Source organism: Heptranchias perlo, chromosome 2 (assembly GCF_035084215.1).
Source record: "Heptranchias perlo isolate sHepPer1 chromosome 2, sHepPer1.hap1, whole genome shotgun sequence".
Lineage (NCBI taxonomy): Eukaryota > Metazoa > Chordata > Chondrichthyes > Hexanchiformes > Hexanchidae > Heptranchias > Heptranchias perlo.
Window position 1 is genome coordinate 148,356,679 of NC_090326.1, and position 12,125 is coordinate 148,368,803.

The 12,125-nt window shown below is 41.3% G+C and overlaps 1 protein-coding gene across 6 annotated transcripts in view; it reads right to left on the reverse strand.

The window, feature by feature from the left end:
• Window positions 1-10,848, reverse strand: part of dnajb6b (DnaJ heat shock protein family (Hsp40) member B6b) — a 146,383-nt gene extending 135,535 nt beyond the window's left edge. For 3 of the 6 annotated variants that reach the window (XM_068008180.1, XM_068008163.1, XM_068008155.1), the window contains exon 1: window positions 10,719-10,846. The gene's annotated coding sequence lies outside the window, so the exon portion shown is untranslated. Of the gene's footprint in view, window positions 1-10,193; window positions 10,328-10,718 lie in introns of those variants that run through there. The other 3 variants (XM_068008190.1, XM_068008171.1, XM_068008199.1) reach the window with 3 other exon arrangements.
• Window positions 10,849-12,125: the final 1,277 nt, after the last annotated feature.

Sequence of the window (12,125 nt, forward strand, 5' to 3'; positions counted from 1 at the left end):
TCCCCTTCATAAAGCCATGCTGACTTTGTCCTATTAAATTATGCTTATCTAAATGTTCCGTTACTGTCTCCTTAATAATAGACTCCAAAATTTTACCCACCACAGATGTTAAGCTAACTGGCCTATAATTTCCAGCCTTCTGCCTACTACCCTTTTTAAATAACGGTGTTACATTAGCAGTTTTCCAATCTGCCGGGACCTCTCCTGAGTCCAGGGAATTTTGGAAAACTATCACCAAAGCATCCACAATCCCTACTGCCACTTCCCTCAAGACCCTAGGATGGAAGCCATCAGGTCCAGGGGATTTATCCGCCTTGAGTCCCATTATTTTACTGAGTACCATCTCCTGAGTGATTTTAATCGTATTTAGCTCCTCCCCCCCCCCCCCCCCCGAGAGTCCCCTGTTTGTCCAGTGTTGGGATATTCTTAGTGCCCTCTACTGTAAAGGAAGGTTAACAGCATTAAGTGGAGCATTAACAGTCATGCATCTGCGCTTCTGGAAATACAGACTAGTTCAAATGGATTCCCACATAATAGAGACACTTCATAAAGCAACAAAAATTCACTTGTCACTTCTATAGGTATGCACCATGCACCATTTAAATTGACAGTTTTGTTGCAAAGATGCACACAATGCAAATCTGCTGAAAGCACTACACGTAGAATAGTTTTTACTAACAAAAACAGCTTTAAATTGAGTAAATCCCCTGTTCAGATTCTGCTTAGCTTTTCTGCAAGCTTTCACAAACATACAAAGCTTGAAGTTATGAAAGACTCCAGACTTCAGATAACAGAATCCCATTCTGCAATTTATATAACCACATGCCATTAAAGAAGCACAAGATCTCTTAAAAGACCACTATATAAAAAAGATATGTAACTCTACCAATGTACAAAACATCCAGAAAAACTGTCTAAACAATGATCATTGTAAACAATTTTACAACACCAAGTTATAGTCCAGCAATTTTATTTTAAATTCACAAGCTTTCGGAGGCTACCTCCTTCCTCCGAAAGCTTGTGAATTTAAAATAAAATTGCTGGACTATAACTTGGTGTTGTAAAATTGTTTACAATTGTCAACCCCAGTCCATCACCGGCATCTCCACATCATAAACAATGATCAGTACTGGAAACTGAAACCAAGCAGCTTAACTTTGCTATCAAAGTAATAATGTCAAGATCTATGAACATTTAATAATCAAATGCTTAAGATAGTCACAATACAGGCTATTTCTGATAATTCAAGTATTTTATGCTAAAGTAGATTATCCAATAATTTGAATTAAGCAAGCAGATATAGAACTAAGTTCTAATTTTTTTTTAAATTGAATTAAGTGACTTTGAATTGAGAGGTCCGTAGTTCAAACTCTGCCCCTAAACTAGCAGCTGTATCAAAACCAAAATGAATTTATAAACCTAAAAGACAACCAGGTGACAAAGGCATAGGTAAGGGTTTCAGCAGCAGATGGGATGAGGTAGAGGCAGAGGCAGAGGATTTGCACAGGTTTTTGTGGCGGTGGTGAGGAGGTCAGAAGCTCAGCTTGGGGTGGAATATGACACAAAGGTTGCAAACAGTCTGGGTCAGCCTGAGACAGTGGCCAGGCGGGGTTGGAATCAGTGGCAAGTGTACGCAGTTTGTGGTGGGGCCTTTTGACAGAGGTTTTGGTCTTCCCAATATTTAATTGAAGGAAAATGTAGCTCATCCAAGGCTGGGTGTCGGACAAGCAGTCTGACAACGTGGAGGAAGTAGAGGGGGGCTGCAGAGAGGTTGAGGAGGGATAGTGCACCCCAGTCACAGAGGGTGTCATTTATGACTTTGATGAGGGCCGTTTGCACTCCAGCAGGAGTGGAAGCATGACTGGAGACAAACACGGAAATGCAGGAAAGATGCGCGTAGATTTTGGAGATGACATATCTGGTTGAAGGTGGATTTCATAGAATCATAGAAATTTAACAGCACAGAAGGCGGCCATTCAGCCCATCGTGTTTATGCCTGCCGAAAAAGATCTATCATGCCTAATCCCACTTTCCAGCACTTAGTCCATAGCCTTGTAGGTTATGGCACTTCAAGTGCATTTCCAGGTACTTTTTAAATGTGATGAGGGTTTCTGCCTCTACCACTCTTTCAGGCAGTGAATTGCAGGCCCCTACCACCCTGTGGGTGAAAAAATTTCTCCTCAGCTCCAGTCTAATCCTTCTACCAATTACTTTAAATCTATGCCCTGGTCACTGACCTCACTGCTAAGGGAAAATAGGTCCTCCCTATCCACTCTACCTAGTCCTGTCATAATTTTATATACCTCAATTAAATCTCCCCTCAGCCTCCTTTGTTCCAAAGAAAACTACTCCAGCCTATCCAATCTTTCCTCATAGCTAAAATTCTCCAGTCCTGGAGGAGGGGGTGATGATGGCAGTTTTAAAAGAGCACTCAATCTCTTACTATGTCTCTCCCCTACATCGACTGCCAGCAAACCTACCTCTGACCAGGTTTTCAACCAACTTTCCTGACTACTCTCCTTCCTGCTCAAATCTTCCAACCCCACTGTAAAGAATCCTGGAACAGTTACATAAAAGATGCTATAGAAATTTGTTCAAGTTAAGTGAACACTACTCATGAAGGGACCAGATGGAATTTGCTGGTTTCTCTCAAAGTTCGGCTATAACCTTGCTATGCATTTATCATCTTTAGATGAACATTTTAACATTTAGCCCCACTGAACGTTTACACAACTAGGAATCTTTTATATGTAGTACACCAAATGTCTGAATCTTCAAAATATAGGCACAAAAATTAAGCATATTAAAAGCAGAGTTTTATTTGCAGTAGGCTCCAGAGCATTTACATTCTAAAATGTTATCTGACATGCTTGGCATGGCATGACCCTGTGCATATTCTTGCAAACCCTTTATAAATAGAACAATGAGTCTTGCAGTTCTATACTGATCCTTGGCACTTAGTTTTCCCACAGTCCCATGATTAAGTACATCTCATTCGTAGCAGTCATTTAAAAATAGACATAATAGCACTAACAAAGTTGCTCACTTTGTCATACAGCCTGGTTTATACTGGTATCCAACAATTTACACAGCATTTTAATCTTAAAAACATCCAAATGCACTTTATAAATGGAAACAGAGGAACAAATGCCAAGCAATGCAGAGAAATTCGGAGGGGTAAACCAAAGCTTGATCAAAAAGATGGGTTTTGAGAAGATTTTTAAATGGAGAGAAGTGATGGGACACAGGGGTCAAAAGAGAAGACCAGACATCTGTAGGTCCTGCCACCAATCCAGAATTGTTCTACTGCAATATACATCAGGTATTACAAGATGGAAGTGTTGTAGTACCATAGTGCAATAGATGCAAAGCCCTCTCCCCAGTCTGACTGCTACATCCAGGCTTGGGCTCATAAGTGGCAAGTAACATTCGCACCAGACAAGTGACAGGCAATGACCATCTCCAACAAGAGAGAGTCTAACCACCTCCCCTTGACATTCAATGGCATTACCATCACCGAATCCCCCACCATCAACATCCTGGGGGTCAACATTGACCAGAAACTTAACTGGACCAGCCACATAAATACCGTGGCTACAAGAGCAGGTCAGAGGCAGGGTATTCTGCGGCGAGTGACTCACCTCCTGACTCCCCAAAGCCTTTCTACCATCTACAAGGCACAAGTCAGGATTGTGATGGAATATTCTCCACATGCTTGGATGAGTGCAGCTCCAACAACACAAGAAGCTCGACACCATCCAGGACAAAGCAGCCCTCTTGATTGGCACCCCATCCACCACCCTAAACATTCACTCCCTTCACCACCAGCACACTGTGGCTGCAGTGTGTACCATCCACAGGATGCATTGCAGCAACTCGCCAAGGCTTCTTCGACAGCACCTCCCAAACCCACGACCTCTACCAGCTAGAAGGACAAGAGCAGCAGGTACATGGGAACACCACCACCTGCACGTTCCCCTCCAAGTCACACACCATCCCGACTTGGAAATATATCGCCGATCCTTCATTGTCGCTGGGTCAAAATCCTGGAACTCCCTTCCTAACAGCACTGTGGGAGAACCTTCACCACATGGACTGCAGCGGTTCAAGGCGGCGGCTCACCACCACCTTCTCAAAGGCAATTAGGGATGGGCAATAAATGCCAGCGACGCCCACATCCCATGAACAAATAAAAAAAATAAAAATTTCTAGAACAAATGAAGTATGGAGAATGTTCTCTGCAGATGTTTCATGCATGGAACTTGAAAAAAGGTTTTTCAGGTGATGAAAGAATCAGAACTGAAGCCCTACATGGCTAAAATACATTGTTTCTTGTACAAGAACCGTCCAAATTTAGACCGTACCAATGAATTATCAACTCAGCTTTATGCAGAACATTTTTGATTCTCTGTTCTGGCCCATGTCACAATACAATTCTGAGATTATGATCACGAGCACTCAAGTGTTCCACTCTGATGTTATATCAGTGCACCGATTGCCCACAGCTAAATTCATTAAAATTAGAGCTGGACAACTGAAACCTCAGTTCTTTTAATTTTACTTGTATTCAAATGAATGCAAATCAGTTTTAAACAGAGGTATTCCCAATTGCTCAACTGCAATTCTATGTTATTTCATTCTCTAGTGGTTCATAGCAGTTCCCATAAATTAATTTCCGACCTTTATATTAGGATTAATCTTCATACAACATGAAGCCTCAATAGTTGCAAGATCCATGTTTACTCGTAGCAATACAATGACTATTTCCAGGTACAAAACAATGTTATTGAAATTTTATACAGGGAATTCCAGAGTCTGGGCAGTTGAATTTGATACAGTATACATTGGTTGCATAACACCAAGAAAGAGAAAGAGAAAGTCAGGCAGGTTCTTGCTTTGGATTGTTACAAAGTGACCCAATGCTAAATTGTGGATTGCCAGTGTTGAGCAAGGACAAGCTCAGGCTCATCCACATCACCCTCTGTCCAAGCTAGTTAGGCAGCTTGCCAACACTCCCTTTACAAGATTACAGCAAGTATAGCTGTTTCAGCAAGGTCCTTTCGAGTTGGCAGCAACCACTAGGTTACACCCAAGCAAGAGTCACCATGCCACTGCCTTCAGGGAAAGAAAACTGGGAAACTCTACAAAGGAAATATTTAATGAGATTGGACCAATCAGAAGAAAAAGGTTACTTTTCCAGACGGTCAGCATGGGTCCCAAATATTAAGAGCAGTTACAACATTGGAGATTTTTAGATACAAGGACAGGAAAATCAAACCCAAGAGGTTCCACTTGCAATCATATTAAGCTACAAAATTTAACTGGCTATATTAAGTTTATGGAGTAGGTAGCCAAACTTGAGAAAAAGAAAAAGAAAAAGTAGAAAGCAGAGTCAACATAATGCAACTTCATCTGTAGTCTAATTTCCTTCCCCATCCCAAACACTGCCCTCCTGAGATACAGGGCCCCAAATTCTACCAACAGTCATCACTCAATCATCTCAAACTAATGCACCCAATCTGTAATTTACATTATATTTAATGAAGCAAAAATCAACTATATGTAAGGGAAGACCCATTCTGTACCACTCTGATTTTATTCAGCAGGGTCCATTCATTTCTTTTAATAAATGCACTCAACATGTAACCTCAGTATCATATTCGTTTCCTCAGGAGTTATGGTTTGGAAAGCAGGTCCTAGTTAATGTACCATCAGAACAGTTTGCTTATCAAAAATTAAGACAGTTCATTATAGTCCTTTTATCCCCTCTTCTTTCCTGCCTTAAAATTTACATAATCATTGCAACATCCTACAATCATCCTTTGAAGTTTAGAACATATTAAAACCAGCACGCCTGAATCACAAGAAATAAATAGTACAAAAAAATTGTTTTAACTTTTAAAATGGTCAATTTCTAACTGGCGTTTGTGTATCTCTCTTCCTTTTGCCAAACGATTGATGGAAGACCAGCCACCTTGTCCCTACCCTGAACACTATCCCTAAACCTCACCATCCCTTGCTCCATCTTTAAAAACCCTCCTCAGACCAAGCCTTCAGCCAGCCGCTTCTAGGCTCAACACCCGTTTTCCTTGTGTACAACTGTGAAGTACCTAGGGATCTTTACGTTCAAAAAAGTACAATACAAATGCAAAGTATTGTTTTGGTACACCTACTCTTTTGGGGCACTTTCAGCTTTCACATGTTGGCCTGCAAAAGAAAGCTTTAGCTAGTCACTCCAATTACAGAACAAAATTAATCTTCAATATTCAGTCTCCCATTCAGCTGGAAAACAGACCAAGGAACCATTTCAGCTAATTTTACTTGGGTCCCCATTCCAGAAAGCATGGGATAATGGTGTAAACACAAAAAAGACAGGGTATTTCTTTTTTAAAAAGAGAAATATCAAGGACCATAAGGAGAAAACACAACTCAAAATTCCACATTCATACAACTGCACGCCAAGACAAGGTAGACAGCCCCTAAACATTCCTACCCAACTATCACCATCACCCACTTCCACACTTCTCTTTTTTTCCTTCTCCCTCTCCAGCATCAAACACCCTGATCCTCAACTATACCAGCCTCACTGTAGCAACGCATGCTCCCACACATGTGCAAACAAAATGTACACCAGCAAAATGGAAACCAATGTTAATTCGAACAGTTAAAACACAGTAAAGTCGAGCAAATGAGTAAAGTCGAGCAAATGAGTAAAGTCGAGCAAATGAGTAAAGTCGAGCAAATGAGTAAAGTCGAGCAAATGAGTAAAGTCGAGCAAATGAGTAAAGTCGAGCAAATGAGTAAAGTCGAGCAAATGAGTAAAGTCGAGCAAATGAGTAAAGTCGAGCAAATGAGTAAAGTCGAGCAAATGAGTAAAGTCGAGCAAATGAGTAAAGTCGAGCAAATGAGTAAAGTCGAGCAAATGAGTAAAGTCGAGCAAATGAGTAAAGTCGAGCAAATGAGTAAAGTCGAGCAAATGAGTAAAGTCGAGCAAATGAGTAAAGTCGAGCAAATGAGTAAAGTCGAGCAAATGAGTAAAGTCGAGCAAATGAGTAAAGTCGAGCAAATGAGTAAAGTCGAGCAAATGAGTAAAGTCGAGCAAATGAGTAAAGTCGAGCAAATGAGTAAAGTCGAGCAAATGAGTAAAGTCGAGCAAATGAGTAAAGTCGAGCAAATGAGTAAAGTCGAGCAAATGAGTAAAGTCGAGCAAATGAGTAAAGTCGAGCAAATGAGTAAAGTCGAGCAAATGAGTAAAGTCGAGCAAATGAGTAAAGTCGAGCAAATGAGTAAAGTCGAGCAAATGAGTAAAGTCGAGCAAATGAGTAAAGTCGAGCAAATGAGTAAAGTCGAGCAAATGAGTAAAGTCGAGCAAATGAGTAAAGTCGAGCAAATGAGTAAAGTCGAGCAAATGAGTAAAGTCGAGCAAATGAGTAAAGTCGAGCAAATGAGTAAAGTCGAGCAAATGAGTAAAGTCGAGCAAATGAGTAAAGTCGAGCAAATGAGTAAAGTCGAGCAAATGAGTAAAGTCGAGCAAATGAGTAAAGTCGAGCAAATGAGTAAAGTCGAGCAAATGAGTAAAGTCGAGCAAATGAGTAAAGTCGAGCAAATGAGTAAAGTCGAGCAAATGAGTAAAGTCGAGCAAATGAGTAAAGTCGAGCAAATGAGTAAAGTCGAGCAAATGAGTAAAGTCGAGCAAATGAGTAAAGTCGAGCAAATGAGTAAAGTCGAGCAAATGAGTAAAGTCGAGCAAATGAGTAAAGTCGAGCAAATGAGTAAAGTCGAGCAAATGAGTAAAGTCGAGCAAATGAGTAAAGTCGAGCAAATGAGTAAAGTCGAGCAAATGAGTAAAGTCGAGCAAATGAGTAAAGTCGAGCAAATGAGTAAAGCCGAGCAAATGAGTAAAGCCGAGCAAATGAGTAAAGCCGAGCAAATGAGTAAAGCCGAGCAAATGAGTAAAGCCGAGCAAATGAGTAAAGCCGAGCAAATGAGTAAAGCCGAGCAAATGAGTAAAGCCGAGCAAATGAGTAAAGCCGAGCAAATGAGTAAAGCCGAGCAAATGAGTAAAGCCGAGCAAATGAGTAAAGCCGAGCAAATGAGTAAAGCCAAGCAAATGAGTAAAGCCAAGCAAATGAGTAAAGCCAAGCAAATGAGTAAAGCCAAAATAGGTTATAAATAATGCAAAGTAAATACTAATTAGAGAATGGGAAAGAGACAATAGAAGATCAGATTTTAACCTTTTTGACTGAAGCTCTTAATAGTTCTCCCTAGGCTGCCTTATGGTCTGCACTCAGTTGCCCCACTGGCTATAGGAGATAGGACAGTCCATTGCTATAGCCCCTTCTGTTTGTGCAGAGGGTACATTAGTAAACATACTTATCCTATATTAACTAGATAATTTTGTTTTATCTTACTTGAGATAAATAACAGAAATGCAGTCAACTATTGGGAGCAGTGAATAATGGAACAGTGTTTACAAGAAATGTTACTCAGTTTGTTCCTTTTTAAAAGAAAGATAACCAAATGCTTCAAGGACAGGTCTATTTAATTTACAAATGATTGTTTACTCTTTCATGTTCAAACATGTAAAAATGTATGTATTTTTATTTCACAGCTGCAAATGAGAAAGGAAAGTATCAGAGTTTGAGAACTGGCAAGTTTTTTGCTTAATTACCATACTTACCTGCAAGCATTTTACAACCTTTCATTCTTTGGGAAAAAAATTAAAACCTTAAAACTTTTAGTCTCCATTAGTCTATTAGTTACAGTTTAGCATAATTACTGAAGCAATTTTTCTAATTCCATGATGCATTAACTAAAATGATAATGAAGCCAGCAGTCCACAGTTTAATATTAACCAAAACCCATATATATTTGCTTACAGAGCTAACAATGTACAAGATGTCCTGTGCTTTGGGAAGGCACCCAGTCACCATGCTCCCCTCCCCAATGTGGGAAGTGGAATGAGATTGGTGCTGCAGAAGTGGAATTAAAAAATACATCTGTACTTGTATGTGGGGGTATAAATATGTGGAGAAGATACTCCTCCTGGTAGTTTTTCCTTTCCATTTATACTTGTTTTGAAACAAGAGGAAATGTACAAGGTATGTTCAAATTTTTATTAATGATCGAGATGTAGGTAAGTGTTGGGGGAACAAAAATAGTACGTTTTGTCTTAAAGCTGATGCTATAGTTCAACACAGTAAAGTGAACAGGAGCTGAACAAATAAGCAAGTCCAATCGCAGCACTAAAAAGATAACATAGCTTTGAAACAAAAAGAAAGTTAGAAGTACAAGTCTTTCTATAAAAAGCAAAATTGCAAAGAAAATGGAAATAACACCTGGGAATCACTTTCTGTACAAAGTACTCCCTCACCTGCAATCCTTAGGGTTTCATAAAAAAACAGTTCCCCTACTTTAATTGACAAATTTCCCATCTACAAGAATAAAACAAAATAGTTTTTTAGTGCATACGCTTATCACATAGCTCAAAAGCCAGAGGTTGCAACATACTTGCCACTTGATCACACCAAGTTACTCTGTGGAATTTGTTTTCCAATTAAAATAAGGAAAACTACTGCGGTTTTCAAACTTTTATTTAGAAGGGGGGGGGTACTCTGCAACTATTAACAGTCCCAGGGACTCCTTGTGCTAACTTCCAAAGGACAATGTCTGCTATCCATGCAAAAGAAACACAGAATTTATGAGCTAGTGAATCAGAAAAAACAAGAAATCCGCAAATCTGTTGACTACTGGATAGCTTAACAGACCCAGTCTTATAAACCTTACGCAATAGAAATAGGTTGACTAGGAAGAGTCAAAAGAAACGTGCCAATTTCCATATAAAAAGATTACACACGATTTACTTGAAAAAAAAGGAGCAAAGACTATCTACCATATGGTGGGGAAAAGGGCTAGAAACCATCAGCTTCCAGTTTGATTGATTGCCTCGGTTCCTTATGCAGGAGAGGGGGGAGGGTTAAAGAATGAAGAGAGTTGGGAAAAAAAAGCAGCAGCGACACAAAGGAGCTTATTCTAGCCACGTTATCGAAGGGGAAATGCGAATTAGGCCGCGGAGGCCCCATTTAATCTCAAAAACAAAAAGCAAAATATTGCAGATGGTGGACATTAAAACAAAGCCAGAAAATACTGGAAACACTCAGTCGAAGGGTTATAGACCTGAAACATAAGCCTACCGTCCTTGCTCCCCATTTAATCTCGGCGCTCACACGTAGAAGCGGAGGCTGCGGCTGCTGCTACTGCTGCTACAGTCCCCGCTGCGGGGAATGACAAGCGGCCGTCTTGCCGCACTCATATTCAGGTTAGCCTCGGGGCTTTATAATAGCCTCGCGATATTGCGGCCTGGCTCGTCGCTGTCGGCGACACACGGGCCTGCGGTCTCTCTACCTCTTTCTTCCCCCCCCCCCCCCCCGCCCCCCGCAAAATGAGAGGACGGAGCAGCGCTCGCCATCAAATGCCGGGCGGTTTTACACTCGGACAACCTAGCCGCTGCTCTCACGGCCGCTGCTCTATGCTTTAAAACTCATATAAACAGAGCCGCGCGGCTTCCCTCCCCCATTTTGTTTCATTCTGCATGGGTTTTTTTTTTGCGCGAGTCTGACAAAGCGACCGCTGTATCCGTTTGGGAACGGGGGGAGGAGGAGGGGGGGGGTGGTGAAGTCCGCAAAAGGTGTCGTTTAAGGCCGAATTCCCACTCTCACCTCTTGGCTCTGGGTCCCTTCCGCCACTTTAACTTCGACTTCTACACACCCGGCCCGTCTAGAAACATCCACTGATCGCCGAACCAAATAAAAAAAACACTTCCGTCACTTTCGCCTTTCTGTTATTACGTCAACGCGACGTCACACCACCGCAGCTCCTCTGTGACGTCGTACCAGAACCTTCTGGAAAATAAAAATGAAAACCTTCTTGTGGTGGAGGTGAGGAAGTAGCTGTTTGTTAATCCTACTGCTAAGGTCGTACTCATTTACAGTAAGTCTGGTGCATTTTTCCTCTCTTCAAAAATGATGTATCTTACTTTTTGAAAAAGCATTTCCCCTTCTATCTAGGGCAGTGCGTGGAGGTTGTGAGTTCAAATCCTTAAGTTGTGAAAGAGAATCCAATAAAACAACAGCTTCAGTTTATACAGTGTCTTTGGAGTGTAGAAAAAACATCTCAAGCTGGTTTACGGAGGTGTAATCAGACAAACATTGATGCAGAGCTAAAAACAATATTAGGATAGGTGAGTGAAAAGTTTAGTCAAAGAGGTGAGTTTTATGGAAGGTCAATTTCATCCCATCCCTGGATCTCAGACTTTAACTTTGAAATTTTTTATACCTGTCCTATGTTTATGACCAGGACATGCCTATTCTAATCTCAGCCATACCTGAATTCCCATGTGTGCATTTTGGCTACTGCTCCAGACCTTTTTTTTTAAATCTAGGGCCCTCTTGGGTCCTCTACTCATGTCTCCTCCCAGTCATTCTTTCATTTTGCTCCTCTCGGGCACTCTAGAGCTCTCTCAGCATTCTCCATCGAGGCAGCCAAACGGAATCCCAACTGCCCCATCCTTCTCCCTTGCCAAAATTCCTGCACACTGGGGGCTAATCTAGCCAACCTCCTTCCCATTTTACTCATCCCACCTACCACTGCCCCATTAATCTCTGCCAGCAGATCAACAATCACTGGCCATCTCCTTTGGAATTTTCTTTAGAAAGTCCATTCACTTGAAAACATCCCCTGCCATCCATGACCTTATAGTGGCCATTGCTTTAACATCATGACTTTCACTGAAACCTGGCTCACAGTGGCATCACCTTGCCCCTTACTGAAGCCTCCCCACCTGGCTATTCTTTCCACCACCTGCTCCAGCCAAACCGTCACAATGGCTGTTATCACAAAATCACATCTTGATCTCTTCCCTTACTACTCTGGCACCTTCTCCTCCTTTGAGTACATAACCTTATTCCACCACGTTTGCCTCCTTTAAAATCCTTCTTCTACCGCTTCCAGCCCCATCCAGAGTTTCTTTTTGAAATAGCCTCACTCTTTTCCTCCCTTAGCCTGTACACTGGTGACTCCTTATCATCAGTGATTGCAATCTCCATCTTAACTTATTTGACCTCCTT